Source organism: Trachinotus anak, unplaced genomic scaffold, assembly GCF_046630095.1.
Source record: "Trachinotus anak isolate AG129_WGS33_773 ecotype Australia unplaced genomic scaffold, CSIRO_AGI_Tana_v1 ptg000010l, whole genome shotgun sequence".
In the NCBI taxonomy this organism is placed as follows: Eukaryota; Metazoa; Chordata; class Actinopteri; order Carangiformes; family Carangidae; genus Trachinotus; species Trachinotus anak.
The window spans coordinates 25133537-25146381 of record NW_027273861.1 but is presented as its reverse complement, the minus strand read 5'-3'; positions in this window follow the sequence as shown (position 1 = coordinate 25146381).

Here is a 12845-nt window from a genome sequence, read left to right as displayed (position 1 = left end):
GAGAAAGAGTCTCAATAAATTTTTATAAAGTTTAAAACTGCTTAAAGAGACTTTCAAAATAAGAAAAACTTCTTTCTGTTTTATTCTGTCCTGTTTTTTTACTGTCCTTCACAGCCTGAGCTCACTGAACTGACTTTTGAGACATTTCAGAAAATTATTGCGATGAATAAATATTTGACAAGACTGTCACAAGCTGTAGTTAACATTTGAAATCACTTTGCTACATGCATCATTCATCATCATCATCATGCATCATCAAGTTTGTCTTCATTAAAACTAACTTGTCAAAGTCAGTCATATCCACTCTGCTGACTCAGCTTCATTCTGAGCTTGACCAGGCCTGATTTTAGTCACCTATTTCAATATCAAAACTCTCTGTCTTTATCAAATTAAATTATTAAGATACTGTTCAGTGCAATTGTCATTCATATTTAGACCTGACAAATTGTAAATATGTTGTTGAGCCCATTGGTCCCATTGGGTTCAGGTTTGTAGGCCTGTGATTTATCCTCTTGAACTTTAAAACCGTTGTCTCAGGAGTTTTATATAGAAATCACTGATGTATGCAACGTCACTGGATATTTGTATGGACAAAATGCAAATGTGACAAAGTAGGTGCTGAACAGAATAACAGAAAAAACAAACCAACACTTTGTTATTGTGAGTCGGTCCTTTTAATTTACTGACACCACTCGGTGACAGTAAACTAACCAGTGACATGTGGCTCAGTAGGTGGAGTCAAAGATCAGCAATGAAACACTAAACTATCCTTGTGTATTTGTGGACATGTACAGTAAAATGCAGGGGTAGATATAACACAGATGTCTAGAGCAGCAGCATTATTGCAAACCAATCATGATGAAGGCATCACAGACAATATTACGTAAAGAAAAGGGCCTTAAAGACATTTTTGAAAAAACAATTTTGTCTCCCTCAGTTTCCCTCACCTTGACTGTTTTCTGGTTGGTTACACCACAGTTTCTAAGGTGCTGCCTGACACTTACCATTACAATCCTGTAAGCCAGAAAAACATATGACCAATGATGTTATATAAAGGGGGAAGACGGTGACCTCAGCACAAGTCCTTATTCCACAAAAAAAAAATGAAAAAACACACAAACTGACACATGGGGGTGTTTTTGATCTGATGGTTAATGTCAAGGAAAATCACCTTTAAGGTTATATCGCCTTTATGTTGACTGTTGGAAGGAGAGGATTTATTTTTTATGTATTATTCCATGTTGGATGCAGGTAATCCTACATTTAGCTGCAGGGTTACAGTTATTTTGCTGCAGACAGAAGCTATTGATCTTCTTCTCCCTGATTTGTTTAGTGTGTAACACTGTGGTGAGACAAGTGAAGGAGACATTTGAGGCTAGATGGAAGAGAAACACACACACACACACACACACACACACACACACACACACACAGACACACTGGCACAGATGCACACACACTCTACCATGAAAGCTCTACAATGTAAAGGAGCAATAAGTAGTGATAATCCCCCAGGATCCTTCATGGGAACAGTCTCCTGTTGTTTAGTTGTAATTATCCTTTAATATGGACTCTGATGTCGTCTCTGCTTTCTGGTGCACTGTCACACACACACACACACACACACACACACACATAGAGTACAGTACGTACACACTGTTCCCCTATGTCTCGCACACACACACACATCCACACACACAGCGTCGCTCTGTGCATCATTACACTCACTGTATTGCCTTACACAGGTAGAAACCTGAAGACTGCGTTAAGCTGTTTAAGACTCTTTTAGCTTCATTAAGACAGACAGAGCTCAGTCAGACAAAGTAGCTTTCACTGCGGCCCGCAGTCTGTGGCATTCAGTCATGGATCATTTAACACGGACCAAATGTCAAGTGATTTTCAACTTTTACTTTGATTCTGCTCCATTCTTTCCCTCCTCTATTCTATTCTATTCTATTCTATTCTATTCTATTCTGTTCTGTTCTACAGTCATAATAAAAATGTGCTGACTGAGAAATGTTCTCTTGTCTGGTAGCCAATGTCAATCATCTTCCCTGTTTGTGGAAATCACACCTGAGCCAAAAACCGCTCTGCAAGTGGTTTCACATGTCTCTGTTACGCCTGAGGACAAGACTGATTCAACTTCAGAGCCGCTCAGAGTAGCTTCAGAAATTAAAAGTGTGTGTGTGTGTGCTGGGGGGGAGGGGGTGATCTGACAGAAATACTCCTCATGACAAGACAGAAGTTGGTATTTTCTGTTGGTGCGAGTTGCTTTAATGTGGTTTCACAAGCAGACCGAAGATGAAAGCTGTGAGGAGTCGTCTTAAAATGTGAATTATATGATCTCAGCATAAAATTCCCTATATTGCTCAGGTCAGAATGCTTCCACGATTATCCCATATTTCATATTTCCTTCCTTATATGCGATTATTCCTTCCTCAGCCTTATATTTCTGTCACATTTCTCCAACAGCTGGGCTGAAAACACCACTCACCATCACATTCTGCTCCCTTTAAATGTATCTATTTGTCAAATTTCCTTATTTTCTGACTTATCAAGTGAGTCCATCATCTTCTGGGACACACACTGGGACATTTTCCGAAGCGATCAGAATGATGGAGCTAGTTATTAGAGACTGTATTAAGTACTGTACCTCTGCCACCATATCCACACCAACTTTCAAAAGCCTAACTCTATGTGTGGAGAGTCATGGATGTGTATGTGAATTTGTATCTATATGTCTATACTCCATGTTTTTGGCTTGTTTGTGTTTTTTTTTTGTATGTGTGTGTGCAGTTTGTGAATATAAATTCCCCATCCTGGGACAATAAAGATTATTTATCGACCTACCCTGTCAGATGGAAAACTCCTGATTCTGATTTTCCAGAAATTCAACACCAGGATGATTAGATTTTAATGCTGCTCACTGGTCCAATAAATGGTCCATACACTGCTTCTTTAGCTACAACAACAAGAAAAATTCTGCTGCTGCAGGGCTGACTCAATCACGGATCTGTTGTGACTACGATCTGCCACCAGGGGGCACTGCAACTTCATGGCCCTACAATGGAGCAAGTGAGGAACGCCTATGGAGAAAGTGTAGGAAGAGTTTGTGACAAAGACCGAAAGTGTGGGAGACATGGGACAAGTAGTTAGGAGGACAGAAATGTTGATGTTGAAAGTGAGGACAAGTGATGCGAGTGTGAGAGACAGAAGGAAAGACAGAAGGAGGTGGTTGAGGACAGTTACTGGGAGAACACGGACTCTGTTAAGTATCAGGAAGGACAAAGGCAGCACTTTCTCCTGTCTCTAAACTCCACGTCTGTCTAAGACTCTCTTTTCTTTATGTCTACTCTGTGGCCTCGGTCCTAGTCTGACCCCTTTTTAGGTAACAAGCATCACACCACTATAAGAATTTAAGTGCAGGTGGTTTTGTTGTGAATCTGATGAAAATATCTTTGTTTTTTAACAGTCATGTTTGCAGGATGTCTTTCAAACGCGTGATGAAAAATATTCAACCGCTACTTTGGTCTCAAATGGGATCCAGTCTGTCCTGGTCTTGACTTAGACTTGACCCTTTAGCTGCTGTCTCATCTCTGACCTGGCTTTCACTAAAACCTGTTCAGACTCTCATTGAGGAGACTAAACTGCTCACGGCAGCAACAATGACCCACAATGGGTGAAACTGGACAATGACCTGAAAAAGCTAGAACGCAGGCGTTCACAACCAACAGTGTGAGAGTCAAGGGTCAGAGCCACAGAGCCAGAGACAACAAAGGTCGACACTTCACTTCACACAGGGCAAGAATGAACGACTGTACGAGTTAGAAATGTAAAGAAGTGAGATTTTAAAGAGGAAAATGGCACAAGATACAGGAAGAGAGTTCAGGTTGGGACTGAAATCAGGGACTGAAGTTTTCCCTAATGACGCTGAATATGAAAGATCTATGGTAACAGTCTCTATGACTACACTATCGATCAATTTTAAGATGATAGAATATTTTTCTGATACTGATTCTTACAATTTTGCATCTTGATCACGCAGTTTAAACGACATTCCCAAGCTGAGTAGTATTTAAATATTTAACCGATATCCTGTATTACAAACTGGAAGTGTGGGTTTGAATGGGGTATGCATTTTGGATGCAGTTAGCTGTAATGAAAGACACTGTTGCATTATGGGAAATGTAGGAGCCACGGTTTTGTGGAGGTTGACCCATATGAGAAACTAAAATTTGGGTGCTTTGCTTTTACTCTTTTTTTTTTATTTTTTTATATGTCTGTCTCTTGTGAGTCCTCTAACGTTACAGAAATCCACTGCAACTGTAAGTTGCTACAACTTAAAGTGATGAAATACTGAGTTAAGAAAACCTCGTGTGAGGTAGTACCATCGCACACATAGTGTATATAATTTGGTCGAAGCATGTTTCATTGTTAAGTGACACACCGTTAAACTACCACTGACACTACAACAATAAATAATGTGTTTTGTTTTTGACCTGGGTTATCTTTCACAATATTGCAATATTGTGGCACAAACAATGAGAAAAAAAGAAGGAGAATGAAAGACTGAGAGGAAGGAAAGAAGAAAGAGACACAAAGAGGAACAGAGACGAGTGAGAGAGAGAGTCAAAGGGCTGGAAGTGTTTCCTGAGCTCTTGTATGAGTGTGTGTGTGTGTGTGTGTGTGTGTGTGTGTGTGTGTGTGTGTGTGTGTCCAGGGGTCCTAGAAGTGGGAAAAAAACATCTGTGACCGCAGTGATGTCATTGAGAAGAGTGGCAAGAGAGGAGCAATTAACCATCACACACACACACAAACACACACATGCACACACATACATGCACACGTATGCACGCGCACACACACACACACACACACACACACACACACACACACACACAGGAGCGCAGTGTGGGACAAAACAGAGCTGTAAAAACAGGGCCAGCTTGCGGCCAGTCAGTCCGTTACCCATAATGCCTTGGGTCTGGATGGTTGTCACTAGGTTCCGGTCGGCGTGGCAACAAAGCTTATTAATCTGCTGATGGAGGGCCAGCTGCAGAGGTGGCAGACACAGACACACACACACACAGACACGCAAACACACACGCAGGCACACATTCACATAAACACACACACATCCAAAATAAGCACAAGTGACTATTTGTTGTGACTCAGTTTTAGCGCTGTACACACACACACACACGCACGCACACACAACTGCTCTGACACACACACACATTCTTGCGCTCTTGCTCACCTCTGCATCACTGTTGGTTTAGAGTCCAGCCTCTGAAGGTCAACACTCAGTGTGACACTTAATCATTTCTCTGCGCACACTATCACAACACACATCACTCACCTTTCCTTCTCTCGTTGCTCAACATTTCTGATTGGTTTTACAAACACTCAGTGAGAGAAAGAAAGTGAGACTGAGAGTGTGAGTGTGTATATCTGTCTGTATGTGTGTCCTTATGTGTGTGTGTGTGTGTGTGTGTGTATTTGGGGTGTGTGATTCTTTCTCCAACTTTAATGCTGTTCCCCCAGCATATCCTTGCTGGTTGCCTAGAGACAGGGATTTGAGCGAGGCCCCTTGGTTCATTCCCACACAGTCCTCTGGTCTGTGTGTGTGTGTGTGTGTGTGTGTGTGTGTGTGTGTATGTGTGTGTGTACGCACGCATGTTGAAAGGATATTTCTCTCCTTTGCCTTTTGATTCATTCTCAGTGTGAAGCCGCTCCCCGTGGAGACAATATGGGTGGGCAGAGAGGAGGAGAGGTGGAGGAGGAGGTGAAGAGGAAGAAGAGAAAGAGAGGGAGAGAGGAGAGAGGAGGAGAGAGGAGAGGAAATGGGGAAAGCGAAAGAGCAGAAGCAATGGAGGTTAAGTAAGGAAGGGTGAGTGAAAGAGTGGAAGGAGTGACGGACAGAGAAAAAGAGAGGAGCTGGGCTGTAAGAACGATGAAGGGAGGAAAGGAGGAGGGAAGGAGAGCTGTTGGTCACACATCAAGGCCTGGAAACAAAGAAGCCAAGAACTCTCCCTCCTCTCCTTCCCCCATCCCTGCATCCCTCCATCCTTCCATCCCTGACAAACACAAGTTTCTCTTCTCACAGGAAGAGAGTGGGTCCAAAGCTCCAGCCGCCTGACAGAGGGGCGGGGGGACATGTGTGCGTGGTTTGGTTTGTTTCTTAACAGCAAGGTGTGAACTCATGAACAACATTTACTGCCTCATTGTACACTTTTGGCTCCACCAACTGAATCTCCTACAAGAACCACCCTTGGCCTCAACAGTTAATAGTCCCCCCCCAAATTTCTCTTCTGCACCGGCCAAACTATGGATTGTATGTCCAAACTCCAGCAGAGGCATTAGCCATGGAGGGAGGGGCCACGTTAGATCAGTGAAAGCTGCTCTGTTAACATTTGGACTGAATTGTGATGGAATAATCCAAACTGATAAAACTTTAAGTCCTCAGCAGTCGAGATGTGACTTCACTACACAGTTAAGTTAAAAAATACAAAACACAGATGGAGTTAGTTGTTATTCTGTTGCCCTATCACTTACATAAAAACTAAATTAATGTACATTCATTTACATTATATGTTATCAACTTATCACCTGTATGTAAAAAAAAAAAATATATCTTCAAAGGGACAAATGGACTCCAAAACATATTCCTGTAATCACCTAAGATAAGTGTAGTAATAAGTACTAGAGATGGTTTCCTCTTCTGATTGTCTTTCAAAATAAAAGACACATTAGTGTCACACAGGCAGCAACTGTATATGATATTAAATCCCCTGTAGTTTGCTTTAATCATACTGTTTGACCTGGCCAAAAGTATGTGGACACCTTAACATGACACCAATAATATTTGACTGATGAACATCTAATTCCAAAAGCAACGGTCCTATGAGGCAGGTTCAAAGGTCATCCCAGAGGTGTTGGATGGTGGTGGGCCAGTCAAGTTCTTCCAAACCAAACTTATAAAACCATTTACTTCTGGACCAGCCTTTGTGCATGGGGCAGTGTCATGTTAAAAGAGGAAAAGGACTTTTGGAAAATGTTGCCACAAAGTTGGAAACCCCTAATGTCTAAAATGTCCTGTAAAATTAACTTTTCCCTAAGCTGACAGAAAGCAGACAGTGAAAATGAAAAACAACCTCAGATGAAAATAGACAAAAGAATGCAGACCTTGGTGTCCACATACTTTTGACCACATAGCATACTTTGTTTAGTTCTGTGGCATTTTTTATTAGTTTGCTGTTATAGCTCATTTTTATATTTAGTGGTGGCTTAAATAGCACTTTTCCAAATAATGAGAAACACAGAAAATTACTACTTCAGTGTCACTAATAACAGTTATTACCATTCAAAAAGTAAGTCGGTATCTTTGTTGTATCATCACCTCTTAGAGAGTGAAGTTGAATTGTCCAAAAATTGCATCCCACCTCTGTCAGAATTAGTCATCATCGTCCCACGCTCCACTACTGTATCCTACATGACACAATGACACTTTATTTCACTTCCCACTAATTTGATTCCCACTATTTTGAAGTTGACGAGGACGTTACACACCAGTGGTGTTTGGTGTTCATCGCTGCCGAGAGAGGAAACTTCACAGATTTGTTGAGGTAGGAAAGGATCTAGTGTGACTGTAAATATAAAAAGTTGTGTATGGAATGAAGAACAACCCCCTTAGTTTACTGCTCCCTGCTTTCCTAACTTCCTCATACTCCTCATCATCTCCCCTCCTGTCCCACCTCCTCTCTCCTCCTTCCTCACCTCCTCCTCATCATCATCACCCCCCCCCATAATGCCTCCTGATCCCAATCAACCCCCTCTTCCCCCACCTCCTCCCTCCTCTCTGCATTCCACCCTGCTGATGTCAGACTCTAAATGAACCGCAGTGTGTGTGTGTGTGTGTGTGTGTGTGTGTGTGTGTGTGTGTGTGTGTGTGCGTGTTCATGTGTGCTAAAGGGTCAGGCTTGGTTGCCAGGACGATAGGCCCTCCAACAGCTTTCTGCTCCGACGCTTTGAGCCCCGAGCCCTCCTCAAAGCATCATGGGAAAACAATTAAAACCTCCTCCAAATCTCTCTTGCTCTCCTTCACTTTCTTTCTCTCTTTTGTCCTCTTGTTTCTCTCTCTCTTCATCTCTCCATCCCACCCGCTCCATCCCCATCCCTCTCTCTTTCAGACAATCTTCACTCAAGCTTGAGTTTCCCCCTGAATTGGAAGCAAAGTTTTTATTTTTATTCTATTTTCCACCTGAGATGTCTCTTATAGGAGGGACAACAGGGGGGCTTTATTCCAAACACTATAGCCTGAACACTGTGTGTACATGTGTGTACCTACATGTGTGTATGTGTGTGTCTGCTCATTTTCTGTGTTTAATATTCACTTTGAAAGAAAGTGAACTGCTGTTCTGAAGATTCTTTTTCCTCATTAGATATTAACAAATAAAGTCTAAATTATACCTCAAAGTTTGTCATTTTCTAATAGGAATGAATCATATTTCTATTAGCAGTGAATCATGTGCTCTACATACACACACTGTGCCCAACCTTGTGAAGGAGGGATGTCAGAGGTTGAATGTAAAAGCTGAACGCTCAAAGTTTTGGTCATGGATTTTTAATGTTTTTTTTACATTTTTTTGACAGCTCTGGCTGAAAGATCATTATTGAAAGAGATATGTACTTCACATTTCTCTGCCCACAGCTCATGAAAATTAAAGTTCTTTTCTGGCTAAGCTGGCTGATTTTCTGCTGACTCCCCGCACATATGGCACTGAAATTAAACACCCACAAAGAACTGTCTTTGTGACTTTTTGATTCTGATTGGGCTCAAATTCTGATGATACAGCACATAAACCATTTAGTAATTTTTGTAATAATTCATCACTAATGCCAGGCAGCATGTTGATTTTGGATGAATCAGTCTGTTGTTTCTGCAACTGTGGTATATTTGTCTGTAATCATTTACAAAGCAGACTGAAACTTGACAGGCTGATACTGATTGGCCAGTTCAAAAATTTGGATAAAGGTCTTACTGACTCAGGATGTATAACTGTTTTATATTATCTCTTTTTTAACGACTGGGGCTGCAGCTGGTTGTGAATGTGCATTTAAATGCATTTAAATCTAGACTCTGATCATTGTTTGTATAAATGCTAGGGCTGCCAGCATTAACACATTAATCACAATGAGATTAAGGACCGAGCATAACGTGCTATTTTTTTTCTAATCTTGTTAATCGTGTGCTGCCAGAGGCTCTTTATTTTACACTGTCACTGCTGCTTTGACCAAAGAGCGCTACCTTCTAGAATCTTTGGCTGCTACTATTTTGACCCTTTGGCCCACCCTTACTTGTTGTCAAGCAGCCACAGACTCTTGCTACAAAGATTTTACATGGCAAAGCAGGATATTTCACGGCCAGTCACATCTATGTGAGTCTACGGTTCTGGTCTGCACAAAGGGACGTGTTGGGAGGCCTAAAGTGTTTAAATGCAACATCTGAATTGTTGTTGGTGAAGAACGAATGAGTTGGAAAATAAAAATATAACTTACCAAGAGCTCATGTATGGATAAATAAATTATCAGACATCTTCATAATTACACAGCAGACATGCTAACGTTAGCTTCTAGTTCAGACAGACTGATGGCTATGTGTTGTCAAGCAAGAGAAAACAGTTCTGAAATGCAGAAACTATTTAAATTCAGCAATTAATCACGATTAAGAAAAAAGTAATGGTTTGACAGCCCCATATATAGTATACTATGATACACCTCAGGGTCAGTTGAGGTACATGGGCATCCACTATCTTGACCTCCAGACCCTTTCTTTCCCTCTCTCTCCCTCCACAAAGGACACAGGACTTCCTGCATTGTCACTGGACGTAACTCATGATCTGTAGATGTGTGCAATATGGACCAGGATGTTACACAGCCCTGCACAACTCTGCGTTTCTGTTTAGTTTACTGAAACTAAGAAAAACACACACACACACACATACGCGCACACACACACTACCATAATTGCATAAACACACTACTATGATTGTGTTTAATCACTAGGCTGCGGTGGCTTTATGACCCAAAAACATGTACAAGGTTTGATGTTTGATGTTGTGCCCTTGAGTTTTCTGTTTACTCAGATTTGCCAAGACCAAAGTGTTTTGCTGCCTCCTTTCCAGTGCATGCTGGGAGATGTCTATTAAGGCTCATCTAAGTCATCCAGGTGATGCAACGTCTAGGGAAGGCTGAGCCCAACTTGAATCTGATTTGGATTCAACTTCCTCAAAACATGCTGGGATGGGCTGCAGCCCTGAGTGACCCTGAATAGAAGTTAGAATGATTTTCAACACAAACAGAAATACTTCAAAGAAAGTAACTGAAAAAGTCAACCCACCTAATCACAGTCAGAAAGCCCTTGCAGCACTTAGTCACAGTCTTCCCTCAAAGAACACAAGCTGTGCGTTACGATTAACGAAATTCATCAAGGTAGATCAATACACCACATATGCCACTTGTGTTCACTGTGTGTGCAGAAGGAAAGAGTTGGAAACAGAAAGTGGAAGTCAGCAAGGTTGAACTGCAAGAAAAATATAACCCGCTTCCCACAGTAGCACAAAGGCTACAGGTTGCAAGGATCAGGAAACAACACAGTGAAAACCAGCTTGTTCACTCACAGTTTGCCACTCTAGTGTCGGCAAAACACAAATATGATGCACGTTCATTTCTTTCAGACATGTCCGGTGTGATTACTGTGATGCTGAGAAAGACTCATAAAGTGAAAGTGAACACAGGTAACGAAGGACGAGAGCAGTGTCCCTTTTCTTTTTCAACACACAAGGAAATACTGAATGCTCTACCCCGTCTGTTAATTTTCCTTTCGGCTTACAAAAGCTCTGCCCAACAGCAAAGCAGCATGTCAACGACGACTTCTTACACCGTGGAAAGAGACAACACCATCAGTGTAAAAGGCATGACAGCTGTCTACACCACAAATAAAGGAGGATCAGTAGACTGTGTCTGTGTGGCTCCATCACAGCTGCTGAACTTCAATTTTTTAACAGGTCATGGTGACAAAGTCAATAAATAAGATGTAAAACCAATTATTTTGGTTATAAATATGGCTGAGCTGCAGGAATGTCACATTGCAGATCCTCCTTTTGAGAGTAAAACCATATTTTGACTTTCTTAAAAAGGAATATGCTACCTCATTACAGCTTGCGTCTTTTGTCGTTTTGGACTTTATTACAAGGGTTGATAAAATCTTTCAAATAACCACAGTAAGTGCTGAGATCTGGGAATGTTACCACTTTGCAATAAAGTTTAATGGGAAACAAAACACAGGCAGGGAAATTTTAAGCAAACATCCAGGTTTACCAAACGTATTTGTTGGAGAAGACGAAGGTGAACGCAAAAAAATCTTTCCCAAACTGTCGTGTTGGCATCCAGCATAGTTGTCCAACTGCTGTTCGGTGTGTTCACTGTTGGTCTTTTCTCCAAGTTGTTTAGATAATCTGATAAAACCGCTTGTTTAAAACCCCACTAATCATCTGCTTCTGCCTTAAAGTCCATCAGACTCTGTTATAGGATTGATGTCCTGTTCCTGGATCTCAGGGGTCACTGTAATGATTACAATGTTACAATAACCATTAGAAACGATGTGCAAAACTACATAAATAAGACCCAAGTTGTAATAAAACATAATTAACCTTTGTCTTGTCTCCACAAATTCTGTCAATAGATGTTTTCATATCAAAATTCATCACATTTGTCACGGTATAAAGTTTCAAACAAAGGAACAACACCAGGCCAAATGGTTTTTTCAACATTTATTTTGGAGATGAATTTCACTTTTTTCATCCTTACCACTCCGGTTTAGATCCTGACCTCGTCTCAGGAGCTTGTCAGGCGAGAAACACCGTTCCTCCTAATCCTGGGTGATGCTAACTCTTCTCGCTCTGACAGGGCCTTTGTGCACTTTTCTGCATTGTCATTTCCATAGACGCCACAGCTAACACATCATCCGCTTGCCATCTTATTATCTCCACATGTACTTTACAAATTAAATTAGGCCTTTCTTTCCATCCTTGTTACATTTCCCCAACAGCTGAAATAATTTTGGGAGCTGCAGTAATTTACTACACAACATTAACATTTCCTGTCCCGAGCCGTCACGTCTTCGTCGCGCTGACAAACTTACTGAAGTCATAGATAATTAATTTGATTCTAAATTACAGCTTTCCATCGCGCCGCGCGCCCCTCTTGCAGGAGTTTGTTGTGACAAGCGGGCGCGCCGCTCGTCTCCAACCGTGATTTCTGTCGGCCCCGATGACAAAGATATCATGCGGCGCGTCTTTAAACATGATGCTGACATGTAGCACTTATCCACTCACTCAGAGCGAACAAGACAGCATTGCTCCTCGTGACACTTCCCTCATTTCCCAGGATGCACATGTAAGGGGTCGCCTCCGCATGACGATTAGTAATAATAAGAGTTCTTGAAAATTTTGGGATGTTCTCAATTTATTTATTTCTTTTTTTTTTTTTTTCAAGAGGGGAATGAGGTGGGGAGCTGAAAGGGGACAAAAGCTGCCAAAGAGCCATTGTGTCTCAGTAAAATGAGACATTTCTTCTATTGTGTGTGAGTGAGTCACTTATGAAGGCAGCAACGTTGTATAAAGGGAGACATTTATTTAATTCTGATTCCGGTCCAAATTTGCATCTGAAACAATGAAAAGGCCTCGTTTGATGCGTTTGTCTCGTTGGGTGACTGAGGAAAGGAAAGGAAAGGAAAGGAAAGGAAAGGGGAAAGAGAGGAGGCAAAAGACAGGAGAGGAAACAAA